The following is a 14,308-nucleotide window of genomic DNA, read 5'->3' on the forward strand; positions in this document are numbered from 1 at the left end:
TTGGCGACAAATTTCTGGGTTCTTTGTTCTTGGTTTCTAGGTTTGTATGAGTATGAGTTTATGTGTTTATGTGTTTCTTTTCTTATCAAACAATACTTGAATTAATCAATAAGAACTCAAGTCCAAAATTTCATCTTCAACAATTGATTAGATTTTTTTTTTCTGTTGGGTTCAAGAACATGAATGAATCAACATTGTTGTGATTCCTTTTTTTGCTTGGTTCAAGAACATGAAGATGAAGAATTGTTGGGTTCAAGTGTTACTAACATGAAGACCATTTCCAATTCGTCTTCTTCCTCTACCAATTTCTCTTGATTAAAGTGAATATTTGGGCTTAGAAAACCTAGGTTGGCCTTGTGGATTTCTGCTAAGATTTTGAATATTTTGATTTTTAGTTTCCGATTGTATTGGTTTCTATAGTGATTTTATATGAATCATATAGTGAAAATGCTAGATTTCTAATTGAATTTTGAAGATCTAGTTTTATATGGGTTGAAATTTTCCCAACATGTGGAGTCTGGAGAAGAGCAACCAGTGCAGCCATGGAGAAGAGATTGGCATCTCTCTTTCTATAATCTGGGTGACTTTTTCTTCTTTCTTTTAGAATGACTTTTTGTTCTTTTTACGGGGGTTCTAGTTGGATCTCCAAATTTGTTATTTGGACTTCTCCTATACTTATTGGACCTCTAATTCACTTTTCTAAATACTTAAATAGCTAAGTGCACCTCCTTAATTTTACCAAATTATCCTTGAACAATTAAATTTATTCTTCAACAATCTTTTGTTCTATTTTTTATATTTTTTATTATCTCTATTAATTCAACTAAGACAAGAAGAAGCAGAATGAATTTACCAAATTGCAGATTTGGACCGGTCAAGTAAGTCAAGTTAATGCCTGATGCTCGTGAGTCTTTTGGGTATTAACGCTCGAACTCGAAGAAGAGCCTTTCCTAAAAGCGAGATTTTTGATGTTGGTTCCCCCGGTTCTATGAATCAATCCAATATTTTGGAGTGTCGTAAGCGATGGAGAATTGAAGATATAAGCTTTGAAGAAAAAGTTAAGGGAAACAGCAGAACAAACTGAGAAAGTACAAGTATTTTTTGTTACTGTTGCATTCATTTATCCCTTCCTAAAGTTGAAACAAACAAAAGGAGTAGTTTTGCTTACAAGTATAAAGGCCAAACTTATCTAATTCCATCTTCAAAACATGGGACTTTAATAGAAAACAATAATAATTTAAAGGGCTAAAGTCTGTTTAGTCCCTGTACTATGCATCTCTCATCGTTTCAGTCCCTGACATTCCAATTTAATCTGAAAAGTCCCTGAGGTCTTAATTTCCGTCTAATAGGTCATTTCCGCGCGAAATTAGGAATTGGCCTTGGGTGAAATGTCCAATATACCCCTCAGTTATTTATTTTTTCTTTTTTTTCCTTTTTAATTTCTTTTTTTCTTTTTTTCTTTTTCCTTTTTAATTTCTTTTTTTCTTTTTTCTTTTTTCTTTTTTCTTTTTCCTTTTTAATTTCTTTTTTTCTTTTTTCTTTTTCCTTTTTAATTTCATTTTTCCTTTTTTTATTTTTATTTTTTTCCTTTTTCCATTTTAATTTCTTTTTTTTTTCTTTTTTCTTTTTCCTTTTTAATTTCTTGTTTCTTTTTTCTTTTTCCTTTTTAATTTCTTTTATTTTTCTTTTTCCTTTTATTTTTCTTTTTTTCCTTTTTCCATTTTAATTTTTTTTTCTTTTTCCTTTTTAATTTCTTTTTTTTCTTGTTTCTTTTTTCTTTTTTCTTTTTCCTTTTTAATTTCTTTTTTTTCTTTTTCCTTTTATTTTTCTTTTTTTCCTTAAATGAAAAAAAAGGAAAAAATAAATTAAAAAGGAAAAAGAAAAAAAGAAACTAAAAAGGAAAAAGAAAAAAGAAAAAAAAAAGAAATTAAAATGGAAAAAGGAAAAGAATAAAAATAAAAAAAGGAAAAATGAAAGTAAAAAGGAAAAAGAAAAAAGAAATCAAAAAGGAAAAAAATAAATTAAAAGGAAAAAAATAATATTAATAACTCAGGGGTATATTGGACATTTCACCCAAGGCCAATTCCTAATTTCCTGCGGAAATTGAGACCTCAGAGACTTTTCAGATTAAATTGGAATGTCAGGGACTGAAACGATGAGAGAGGCATAATACAAGGACTAAACAGACTTTAGCCCTAATTTCAAAATTTTCTACAAATATATCATCTCGCATCCAAGTATGGGAGATTGAAGGGAGAACATACTTTGAAAGTAAAAAGAAAAACGTCGTTAGTTTGTCGTGGGAGGTAAGAAGAGTTTTTTTTCTTTTCTCTTTCTCTCTGTATCCTTATATGTCTTTTTATATGAGTTGACAAAGTTCAATAACTATTGAAAAATGATGGAGGTCCATATAGCAAATTTGGAAGTCTAACTAGAACCACCCTTCTTTTTATTTGATCTGGGTTGAAGAATATGAATTGGTTTTGGAAGTTTTAATTTTTTTTTTCTGACATGGAATCTAGGATTAACTCATGAAGAAGAATTTTTTTTGGAGTGAATGGAGACTTTGATCTCGTTTAGGGTTGAAGGCATGCGAAAAAGTATTTTTTACCCTTATTTTTTGCCTCACGTGCGAGACACATGATCATAGTTAATGGTTTCATAACAGAGATTGGACGGAGGTACTACGTTGATAAGAAAAATTGAGTCCAGGTATTACATTGATAACATTGTAAGTTCGGGTATCATTCTGACAGTCCCGTAAGTGTCTAGACACTATTGGTGCAAAAAATCCATGATAAAATTTCAAATATAAAGTGACATAATGAGCATCAAATGAATCAACTAGCTAACCTTTTTTTTTTCTTTTACATAAACTTACATTCATAAACCGATAATATTACCAAAGAACATGTCAAGTAGTAGCCGGATAAAAAAAAGCTCTCCAAAAGCAACAAACTGACTAGCTTGTAAAACTGAGTTCATTACAATTTACGTTACATAAGTTATTAACTGCTTCTTAACTTGCTGATTTTGAAGATATTTTGTAGTTTCTAAAATATATATTCAAGTGAAAATAATGGAATTTAGCTTAACTTGCTGGTTGACATTTTCTTCCATAATTTCAAATACAATTAAAACTCTACACTGCATTAGCTTCCTTGTCTCATCAATTTGGTCTTTCCCTTGATATTTTTTTCTTTTCAACCTCTGTTCTGATAGCAATTCCTTATTCATGTCTAAAGATGTGTCAAGTCTCATCTCAATCGGTTGCCAGAATATCAATTATCAATCTGAATCATAAACTAACTAATAAATTTTCATTTGAATGTGTGATGAAGATGGATAGTTTAGTACGGTAAGAAAAAGGTACCTTACCAGGTCTTGTTGCTATCAAGCTAGTCAGCATGGCTTGTTCATAATCAAAATTGTCTCCAAATATTGAGAAGGGATCGAGTTGAGATGGGGCAAGTGCATGTGTAGTGCGCTCGATTTATCACTTTCATTGACACCCTTTTTTGTTCGGGGTCCAATTATAATTTGGTTGGATCTTTAGATGTGCCAATCTATATGAATCATAGGACATAAAAGTACCATATGAAACAAGGGATCAATAATATTATGTACCATTCGAAGAAAAGTAACACCATCATGTGGATATTCAGTTCAATGAGTGTTTAGATTGAGCTTTCACATAGCTAATAGATCATATTCTTGAGGTTAACATAGCTAATAAACTTGGACAGGTGTCAGTACATTCCTAGTGAAGTGCATCAGTCATTCGAACTTGTAAAGGACATGATGTTGATGGTGGGGTCATTCAAGTCATTTATCAAAATTGTAAGCCAATTGCTTGTAGTTGCGCAATGAAATTGGAGTCTTTCCACCATGTTAAACCACAACCACACTGAATGAGGACCGATTATTCAATTTAGTTTTTAGGTTGATTCGGTCTTCGATTTTTATAACACATGACAATAGATGCTTAGCCAAATACCGAATAAACCCATAAATTGGGCAGAATTAAAGACTATTTTGATTTGGGATTTTGATATCGATTGAATATACTAGTTAGGGGGATTGTTTTCCACCGCTGAATAATCATGCAATTGTATCATGTTCAATTGAGTTTCTCTAATTTTGGATGAAGATGCTCATGAGAAATCTTTGGTATGAAGATGCGAGTCATATTATTCTTCTCTTACTTGGTATGTTAAGTATTTGGTAGCAATGTCATAACTTAGTTTATAAAATGAAACATATGTTGTAAAACAGAAAAGTTTTTGAGAGAGAGAGAGAGAGAGTTTGGACACAGAGAATAGAATGTGTGTGTTATTCATCTCACCATGAGGGGGTTTATATAGGAGTACATGATGTATACAAATAGGCAACATTTAATAGCAACGTCAATTACTCCTATTCACAATCCTATCAATCACTAATCTGTAGTGAAAGGCATATATGACTCTCCATCTATTTACATGATATTAGCCATAATTATTTACAACACTCCCCCTTGGATATTTCATGTCAATAGTGTTGCCTAGGCTGATCACTTCTAAGTTGCCTCGTCAAAAACCTTACCAAGTAATAAAAACCCTGTGGGAGAAAAACAATCTTGGTCGAAGGAGAAAAAGAGCACAAGCGCGTGAATGTGGAGTAGTCGTATCACAACAGAGATAGGTGAAGTCTTCTTATCAGCATCATAAGTAGATAGTATGTCTACGAGAGGGATGCATTAGAGTTGCTACACCAAAACCTTGCCCGGTAAACCCAGTGGGAGAAACCCGTGGTCGAAGGGAAAAGATGAGCAAATGCATATACGTCAAATCAAAGCATCTTCAGGATGCAGTAAGTGGGGTGACCATGCCAAAGATGTGCCTCGTCAAAACTTTGCCAGGTAACAAAACCCAGTGGGGCAAAATAACCCTGGACGAAGGACAAAAAGAGTACACGATGGTCAAGTGTGTATGCTTCGGGATACTCCCCCTGAAAATTACATTTCAGGTAATTCAGATAGTTTATGTAGACCAATACCTTGGACATGCTTCTGGAATGTAGACTTTGGTACTGAGTTGGTGAAGAGGTCTGCACGATTGTCTTCAGATCGAGTCTGCTTAACTTCAATCTTCTGATGCTTCTTGTTGCTGATTGAAGAAGAACTTCGGTGCAATATGTTTGGTGTTGTCTCCTTTGATGAAACTCATCTTTATCTGCTCTATGTAAGCAGCATTATCCTCGTAGATAATTGTTGGTTCATCAGTGGTGGAATGCAATCCACATGTGCTTCAAACATGCTTTGTAACGGCTCTTAGCCATGTACATTCACATATTGCTTCTTGAAGAGCTAGTATCTCAGCATGATTCGAAGAGGTAGCAACAAGTGTCTATTTCGTAGACCTCCAAGAAATTGCAATATTCCCAATGGTAAAGACATAACCAGTTTGGGAACGTGCCTTGTGCGGGTCTGATAGATAATCTATATAGCATATCCAACAAGGCAAGCATCATTCTAAGGATCAAGGTGGTTTGATCCATTCCTTGATGCGTAGGGATAGAATAAGCCCATATCTGCCGTACCTCTAAGGTAGCGAAAAATGTCTTTTATGCCATTCCAGTGGCGACGTGTTGGCGAAGAGCTATATCTAGCTAACAAGTTCACATCAAATGAGATGTCCTATCTAGGGCATTAAGCCAAGTACAATAATGCGCCTATTGCACTTAGATATAGGACTTCTGGCACCAATATCTCTTCGTTATCATCTGTAGGACGATATGGTTCTCTCTAGACTTCAGACGACCATGGGTGTGCTTGCTTTTATCCTCATTAAAGCATCTTAACATCTTCTGGATGTAATTTGGTTGATGGACCAAAATTTTCATCTGCACTGTGCTCGGGCTCCAGGTCGAGACAATAATTTGTTCTCCCAAGGCCTTTCATCTCAAATTCCAACTTCAGGTGCTTTGCGGTTTCCTTGATCTCTTCAGGAGTATCAATCAAATTCATGTCATAGACCGCCACAATTCCAAACTAGGAACTTGTTTCCTTAATAAACACGCATAAGCATAGTTTATTATTCACATATCCCATCCCGATTAAATATTCACTTAGACGGTTATACCACCTCCGTCTAGATTGTTTCAATCCATAAAGTGAACGCCTCAAAACTAATGAAGAGCGTGTTCCGTGGTCTAGAACTATTTGCATCGGGTATATTAAGTCATTCAGGAACTTTTATGTATATCTCTGTATCATGATCCTCATAGAGATAAGCTGTGACCACATTCATAAGCTGCATATTCAGTTTTTCGGAAACTACCAAACTGATAAGGTAGCGGAACGTTATGACGTCTATTACGGGAGAATACGCCTCCTCGTAATCAATCACAAGGCGTTGAGAAAATCTTTGCGCCACTAGACGAGCCTTGTGTATCACAATCTCGTACTTCTCATTACGCTTCCTTACAAATACCCATTTAAATTTTACGGGTTTAACATGAGGAGGTGTAGGAACAACATGTCCAAACACCTTTCTCTTTGTCAAGGAATCTAATTTGACTTGGATTGCTTCTTTCCATTTTGGCCAGTCGTCTCTACGTTGACATTCATCAATGGAGCGAGGTTCGATGTCATCGCTATTTATAATTTTTGTAGCTACTGCGAATACAAATATATCATCGATGATAATCTCATTCCGATTCCAGATCTCACTTAAGCATGCATAATTTACTGAGATTTCTCTATTCTCGGGAGTGGGTTCAGACGTTGGAGCGTCCCCCAACGTCGTCTCTTCTAGGACGGACCCATAATCCGGAATTGTCTTGTAAGATGGATCAGTTGAGATCACAATGTCTAGTGGATTCGTTGGTGCCAGTTTTACCCTCTTCCGGGGATAAGAATTCTTCGAACCTAGTGGTCTACCTCGCTTCTGGGCAGGGACATGTGACTGGTTAGCCGCCATGGTCGTACCTCGTCCATCTGGGGCGACGCGTCCTACAGGGACATCTATCCTTGCAAGCACATTTGCAGCAGGTATATGTGATCTCGTCACTTTAGCTAAATCAGAGAAAGTGTCTCTATAGATCTAGAGTTGTCCGCACTTTAGCATTTTCATGCGGTTTGGGGATCAAGATGAGACATTGTGGGGACATTCCATGTTAATTCACGCCGTTCATCAGGAACGGTGACGTTCTTATCTCCCCCTAACGGCGGGAAGACTGTCTCATCAAAGTGACAATCCGCAAATCTAGCGGTAAAGAGATCGCCTGTCAAGGGCTCTAAAGAGCACATAATGGATGGGATTCATAATCGACATACACGCCCATCCTTTGTTGAGGACCCAATTTTGTACGTTGTGACGACACAATTGGCACGCGGACTGCATACCCAAATGTGCGTAAGTGCGAAACATCAGGTTCGTACCCAGTCACCAACTGTATCGCTGAGTAAGGTTGGGTAGCAGTGGGCCTCAACGGGACCAACATAGCTGCATGCAAGATTGCATAGCCCCACGCAAAAACTAGAAGCTTGGTGCGCATTACCAAGATTCTATTTACGAGACCATCTTGGGTGTGAACATAGGGAACTATATGTTCAGCATCAATCCCAAGGGATATGCAATAATCATCGAAAGACTTCGATGTAAACTCTCCGGTATTATCAAGTCTTATAGACTTTATGGGATAATCCGAGTGGTGAACCCTCAATTTCATGATCTGGGTGAGAGTTTAGCAAAAGCAGCGTTTTCTTGCGGACAATAGTGTAACATGTGATCACTTTGTCGATACATCAACCAAAACCATTAATATTTAACTGGTCCACATGGTGGTTGGATATGTCCACAAATTTCCCTTGCATTCTGTGCAGAAAAATGGTGGTGTATGTACTAGTCTTTGCATATGATGGTCTAGTATTAAATATTCTTAATGAGTATGGTATAGTGTATCATTATATACAAGACTCTTATTCAAAAGGGGATGCACCTGCGATGAGTTGAGGATACTGTGCATCATACTTTGACCTGGGTGTCCTAAACGGTCATGCCAGACCAAGTAGTTGCTTGAATTAGTTAGCTTCTAGCTAACAGATTTCAATTTTCTCCCATGTACACTTCTGGCCACACACTTGGAGGTTATGCAAAGATATTACACTCATTTTTCTCAGTGATTTCAACGTGGTAACCGTTGGTTTGAATATCCTTAATACTCAATAACATTCTTCTGGAACGTGGAGATTATAAGGCCTCATTAATGGTAGGTTCAGTACCATTGGACAACATACAGTGGGTTTTGCCATAACCCTCTATCAGGTTGGATTGGCCTGATACGGTTGTCACAGAGGTATGAATAGACAATAAGTTTGAAAAACATCTCCGATCTGGGAGTATGGTGTGCGTAATAGCACTTTTAACCAGACAACAAACTTCCCCACAAAATATGCCTATTCATTTATTTAATTCAATGGATCACATGTATAAATAAGTTTATTGAATTAAATATATTCGAACATAACCACATTTCTATAATCCAAAATAATTGAAAACATAAATCACCAAAATCCGAAGATGTTTCATTCATTAAGATGAAATAGATATGGCACAAGGGGCCAATTATACCCATGTCTTCGAGTTCTAATTCTCGGTATGTTCAGTAACTGTCTGAAAATCCATGATCTCTAGTGTGGAATCGATAGAAAATGACCATTCAATAAAGTTGGTATTTAGAGTTCCGCGACCGGCGTAATACTCATCTACTGCTTCGGTTATCGCACAACAGGTGCGGGACCAGCAGTCAATTCCTCCATATCGATAACAAAGATCATGCTGATTCTGGTGGTGACAGGCCTGACCAGTGTTCCTTTCAACTCGGGCTTGCTGAGTTATGGCATCATGGTTCCTACCACGTGGGCCTTGGCCACGTGGAGCCTGATTACGTGGCCTATTGGGCTTTGGCCAAGTGGCAGACAGTCATATGGGCTAATTTTGTTCTGCCAATCATGTCTTGCTTCAAGCAAGAAAATGGTCATCTAATGGTGAAAGTGCTCTTCCAGAGCGACCCAAAGAGTTTGTGTATCCTCTTCATCGGATACTCAACTTGGAGTGTTTTCTCCATAAGCTTCCCTTCATTCGCTTCGCGGGAGCCGCACAGCGCAGCAGCAAAAGAAAGAAGAAGAATTGCCCCCTTAAAAAAAACACACACAACGGACACAAACAAAAGAAACAAGAAAAGGGCCATGATGATGATCCTATGTTCGTTTTCGCTCTGTCCCGATGATGCGCTCCTAGCTCGCGGAGCGGAAAAAGAAAAAGAATCTCTCTATTACTTTGAGAAGAGAATCGTTGGTTTCTTTCCATTCCTCGTGAGCCACTTATTTCTCCGAATCTATTCGCAAAACGTGTTTCCTTTGAAAATTATGGCACTCATATTAAAAGCCTCAATGACGACATTGTTAGCATTGATTGTTGATCTCATCTTCTTTGCAATCAGATGAATTTTCACATCTTGAGTTCACTTTAGATAGTTTCTTCTGGAGACCTCCAAAAGAACAAAGTCAAACATGTTGAGATTTGACATTTCTTACAGGAAAGGAACAAATAATATTAGTGCTTTGGGTAATATCATCCATAAGCAAGTAATGAGAACTTCAGGTTCTATAACATGGTATGAAAAATCGGATTAGACATGTAAAATCTACTGGTTTTATCATGTGTGGTGAATTTATGAAGGTTTCTTAAACGGCATTATCGAAACTACAAGTTCGATATATGTATGAACTACTGGTTCATTTAGAACTTCTAGTTCATTAGGTACCTGCATTTTCTACACATATATTCTAGTGCGAAAATTTAGACAAGTAACACAATAATATTGAATTGGGCAAATTGAAATAATCTCACAAAAAATCACAAATCAATTGAGATATTAATTGCATGCTACTAATTTAACATATTAACTATCACACAATTATGTGAATAAATGCTTCTGGCAATTAATTACACATATTAGATATGGTGAATCTATTTACAATATCAAATCATTTTTCCTTTTATTTTGATTCTGCTGGACCAAAGAATGAGTGAGCTTGATAGTGAAGCCTATCGGGCTTAGTCTGCGGGCTAGTGACCAGGGCTTAGTCTGCGGGCTTGTGACCCGAGCTTTCATGAGTAAGTCAAATGGTGTGTGAGGCCTGCTGGGCTGCTAGGTCCCACAGAGGGAGAATGGGCCTGCTGGGCTCAAGCTGGTCTGCCAAGGAATGAAAAGTTATTGCTCAACCCTTTTGGTAACTCCAATTAAATACGACCATGTATGAGTATGAGGTTTGGGTGGAGCGAGGCTCTCTTAAGTACACAGCCTCATTGTATCTTGCCTAGACATCGCATCAAATTAGGTGCGCCTACTTGGAAAGATTCATAACCTTTCAATGTTATCGAAACTACGGGTTCGATACGTGTGAACTTCTGGTTCAATATTTATGTATGAACTTCTGGTTCAATATTTATGTGTGAACTTCTGGTTCTAGTGTTGCAACTTGGGCTTGATTTGAGCTTCTGACTCAGCCTCATTTAATATTCATAATCATAACATAATCAAATTCAATATATGTTATTAAATCATAACGTAAATAAATTAATGCAGCGATTATGTACCTAAGGAATTGGGTTCAAATCCCATTAATGCTTCTGACATTTCGTATAGGTAATAAATTTGGGCAAATGCTTCTGGCATAATGTTAATGTAATAATCGCGTAATAATTTAGCCCATAATGCTTCTAGCATAAGGAATTATAATGGCATAATTCATATTGCGTAACATACAATAAAAATGATTACATTGTGAAACTATTATGGTAATTATTTTGGATGAATATCAATCAAAACCAAAACATGAATTGAATCAATTGATCAATCACCAATTAAATGGAGTTGAATCTGCTTCTGGCAGTATTAATATTAAATGGTGGTGATAATTACCAATTGGCCATAATGGCACAGTGGACAACATGCTGGGCTGGTGCACACTATGGTTGGGTTCGAATCCCAGAAATAACAGACTTTATTTTTGCATGATTGATTGATGCCCTCTAGTTGTGAATTGGTGCTACTGGACCAAGTGGTAGAAATAGCTACAGCCAAAATATCCTAATTTTTTTCTTTTCCAATCAAACAATCCAAAAACATGAACAAATATATATATTCCAAATAAAACAATCAGAATTTAGGGTTCATGCATCATGGAGGATTTTTCATGTTCAATCAATAGGCTCAATAAGCATGAATATAAAATTAGATTTTGGAAAACATTACTTGATGAAGAGCGGATGAATCTTCAGTTTATATGTGCAGAACTGAGAAGGTTGTCTTCTCAGCCAATCCAAGAGCTATTCGCCTCTTCTGGTAGGAAATCCCAAATCTCAAAGCTATTCGATCCAAATCTTAGAGCTAGTCGTGAACACGGAGCAGATTCTCTTCTAAACAGCTCCCACTTCGAATGGTGTACAGGCCTCAAAACGACTCCAATAGGACTGAAATTTGGAGGTCAGATAGAAGAGGCAGAGACGAACAACTTTGATGAAGGAAAGATTTTGATCTGAGGTCCCGATCAAGAGGTTTCGGGGAGTGCAAACAGGCTGCAGCAGGGGGGTTTTTTTTTTTGCTAGGACTTAGGTTAGAACATCGTGCTGATAACGTGTTGTAAAACAGAAAAGTTTTTGAGAGAGAGAGAGAGAGTTTGGACACAGAGAATAGAATGTGTGTGTTATTCATCTCACCATGAGGGGGTTTATATAGGAGTACATGATGTATACAAATAGGCAACGTTTAATAGCAACGTCAATTACTCCTATTCACAATCCTATCAATCACTAATCTGTAGTGAAAGGCATATATGACTCTCCATCTATTTACATGATATTAGCCATAATTATTTACAACAACATAGTATTTTCTCAAGTTTACACCTAGAAATCATTAAGCATGAAGAGAACTCGAGACATCACAAGAACCCTAAAATATAGTACTTAGTACTAGGCGTTCAAGAAACTTATAAATGTAATGGGTACTTATGCCGCTACAAGCAACTCTAGAGCATATGCTAATATGGATAGTCACAAATATACTTTTAATAATAGATCCTAAAACAGACGCTTAAGAGTGCACTCAAATAACACATAGACCACAGTTAAGAAAATTTAAAATATATAATTTCATTAGTATAGACCTAGCACTCTGCTAGGGTTTTGAGAGAGTCTCTCTTTTGGGCGTTGCTTTCTCTTGAACCTTCTCTGTTGATTTATCAATGGTGTACATGGCAGGCTTCGGCCTGTTTATACTGTGTGTGTATGGAGTGATCAGTGTTGGAGGCGGTGTGCTCCGTTCAGGTTCGAAACGGAGCAAATCTGATTTGGTGGCCATGGGTGAGGATATTGACCTGGGGTGGTATTTGGATCTGTTCCGGAATTTGCTGGATCAGGATCCTGGAGTGATGGTTACCGTGTGGGGCGACAGCAAGGTTGGCTGCATTGGCGGCTGTGGTGATCAGGATTCCCGATCGGAGTGGTGGCCTAGTGGCAACGATGGGGAGCATGGATGCAAGGCCAGCGATGGTTTGTGGAGGACTGGTGGTGCGGCTCGTGTTGTCGGTGTCGCTATGGGTGGTGCTCATCTGGGTCTTCTTCCTGTCGGTGATGGTGGCGGTGAGCATGGCTTTAATTCCTTTGGTTTAAGCCATGGTTTTGATGTGGCATCTGGTGGTGCTGACGGTGGCGATGTGGCTATTGATGATGGAGTCGGAGATGGCAGCATTGATGGTGGAGATGGATGTGGAGGTGGTGGCTGGTGCGGTGGCAACGTCCTTGCCTCCCCTGCTCTACCCAAACTGTGGATGGATTAGGCCATTTGGGCCTTGAACGGTTGTGTGGGTTTTTTCCTTGGGCTCATTGAGCTAGGGAGTTGGAATCCCACTTTGTTGTGGGGTGGAATGGAATGGGTCTTTATGACTCATAGTACTGTTTAAATTTTGTTTTAGGTCGCAAAAACTAGTGCCTTAGTTGAAATCATTTTATGTTCGCTTCGAGGCTTCTAGGTTTTTGTTAGAATAATAGTGCGTGGACTTCCTAAAAGGTGGGTGTACTCGGGATTTTCGGGATTTTATTCTTTTAGAATAGGGTTATTGAGGTTCTAAGGAACGATTCTTTCTGTCAACCCCATAGGGGTGTTTCGTATTTGTACTGCTTGCTGAATTTTAATGAAAGGGCAGACCTATTTCCATCCACAAAAAAAAAAAAAAAATTAAAATACATCACAATTACGCTTTGAACAACACATGGAAAATTGTCTTTAAATTCCTTTATGTTAGGAAATACGATTTAGAGTGAATTCGTTTAAAATGTTACATTTATATCTTTAATTGTTATTTATTTTATGTATTTTTAATTATTAAAAGAAGTTAGTGAAAACCATGCACGTGCTCACTCTCACTGCTTTCCTCTCTTCCTTTTTTCTTTTTCTTTTTGAAGAAGCGTCTGTGTAGCTGCCCTTAGCCTTGATTAATGAAACTGCAGAATACATGGTGCGTAAACCCCAGATTATAATATGCATAAAGAGAACTTCATGAGATAATAACAAGAGTCCCAACTAAAACAATGTATTCTAGCAAGCATCGACTAGCGAAGAGTGCTCTACTGGCTACTCCATTCGCTTTACAATTATGGTGACATACGTACCGGAAATACGATTGATCCTCTCTTCCTTAATGGTTGTTAGAATTTTTTTTTCTAGCACATGTACGTTCTACACCATTGACGGTTGACTATGTTCAAGCTTACTGCAAATGCATGATGTTATTCGTTCCTTCTGGCGGATCTTGCTTGGGTTATCCTCATGGCTCGAGAAGGATCGATGTTGCCAACACCTTTCTTGTTGTCTGGTTCCTTTGGTTTCTCTCGATTGATATATGGTGAACTGGTCACTTGCATAGTTGCATGTGGTTAGCTCCTTTGGTTGCTGGGTTTGCTGGCATTGGTAGTTGAATGTTTTGGTGAATGCCCCGCTTTGGGCGAGGTTTCGTGGTGGAAAATATTAATCTTACCACTGGATTACATAAAACAAAAAAAAAACAAAAAAATAGAAAAGTAGCAATTGTTTACTTGAAAATATTTCAGAAAGTGCAAAATATCATCAAGTCAAAACTAGGGAAATTTCCATTGTTCAAAAGATATTTATAAAACTTTGGAGTCCATTTGCCGCGTTGGCTCATCATTTGGTCTTCATTGATCAACTTTTCATTTTCAACCTCGGTTCTGATGGCAAC

Source organism: Rosa rugosa, chromosome 7 (assembly GCF_958449725.1).
Source record: "Rosa rugosa chromosome 7, drRosRugo1.1, whole genome shotgun sequence".
Lineage (NCBI taxonomy): Eukaryota > Viridiplantae > Streptophyta > Magnoliopsida > Rosales > Rosaceae > Rosa > Rosa rugosa.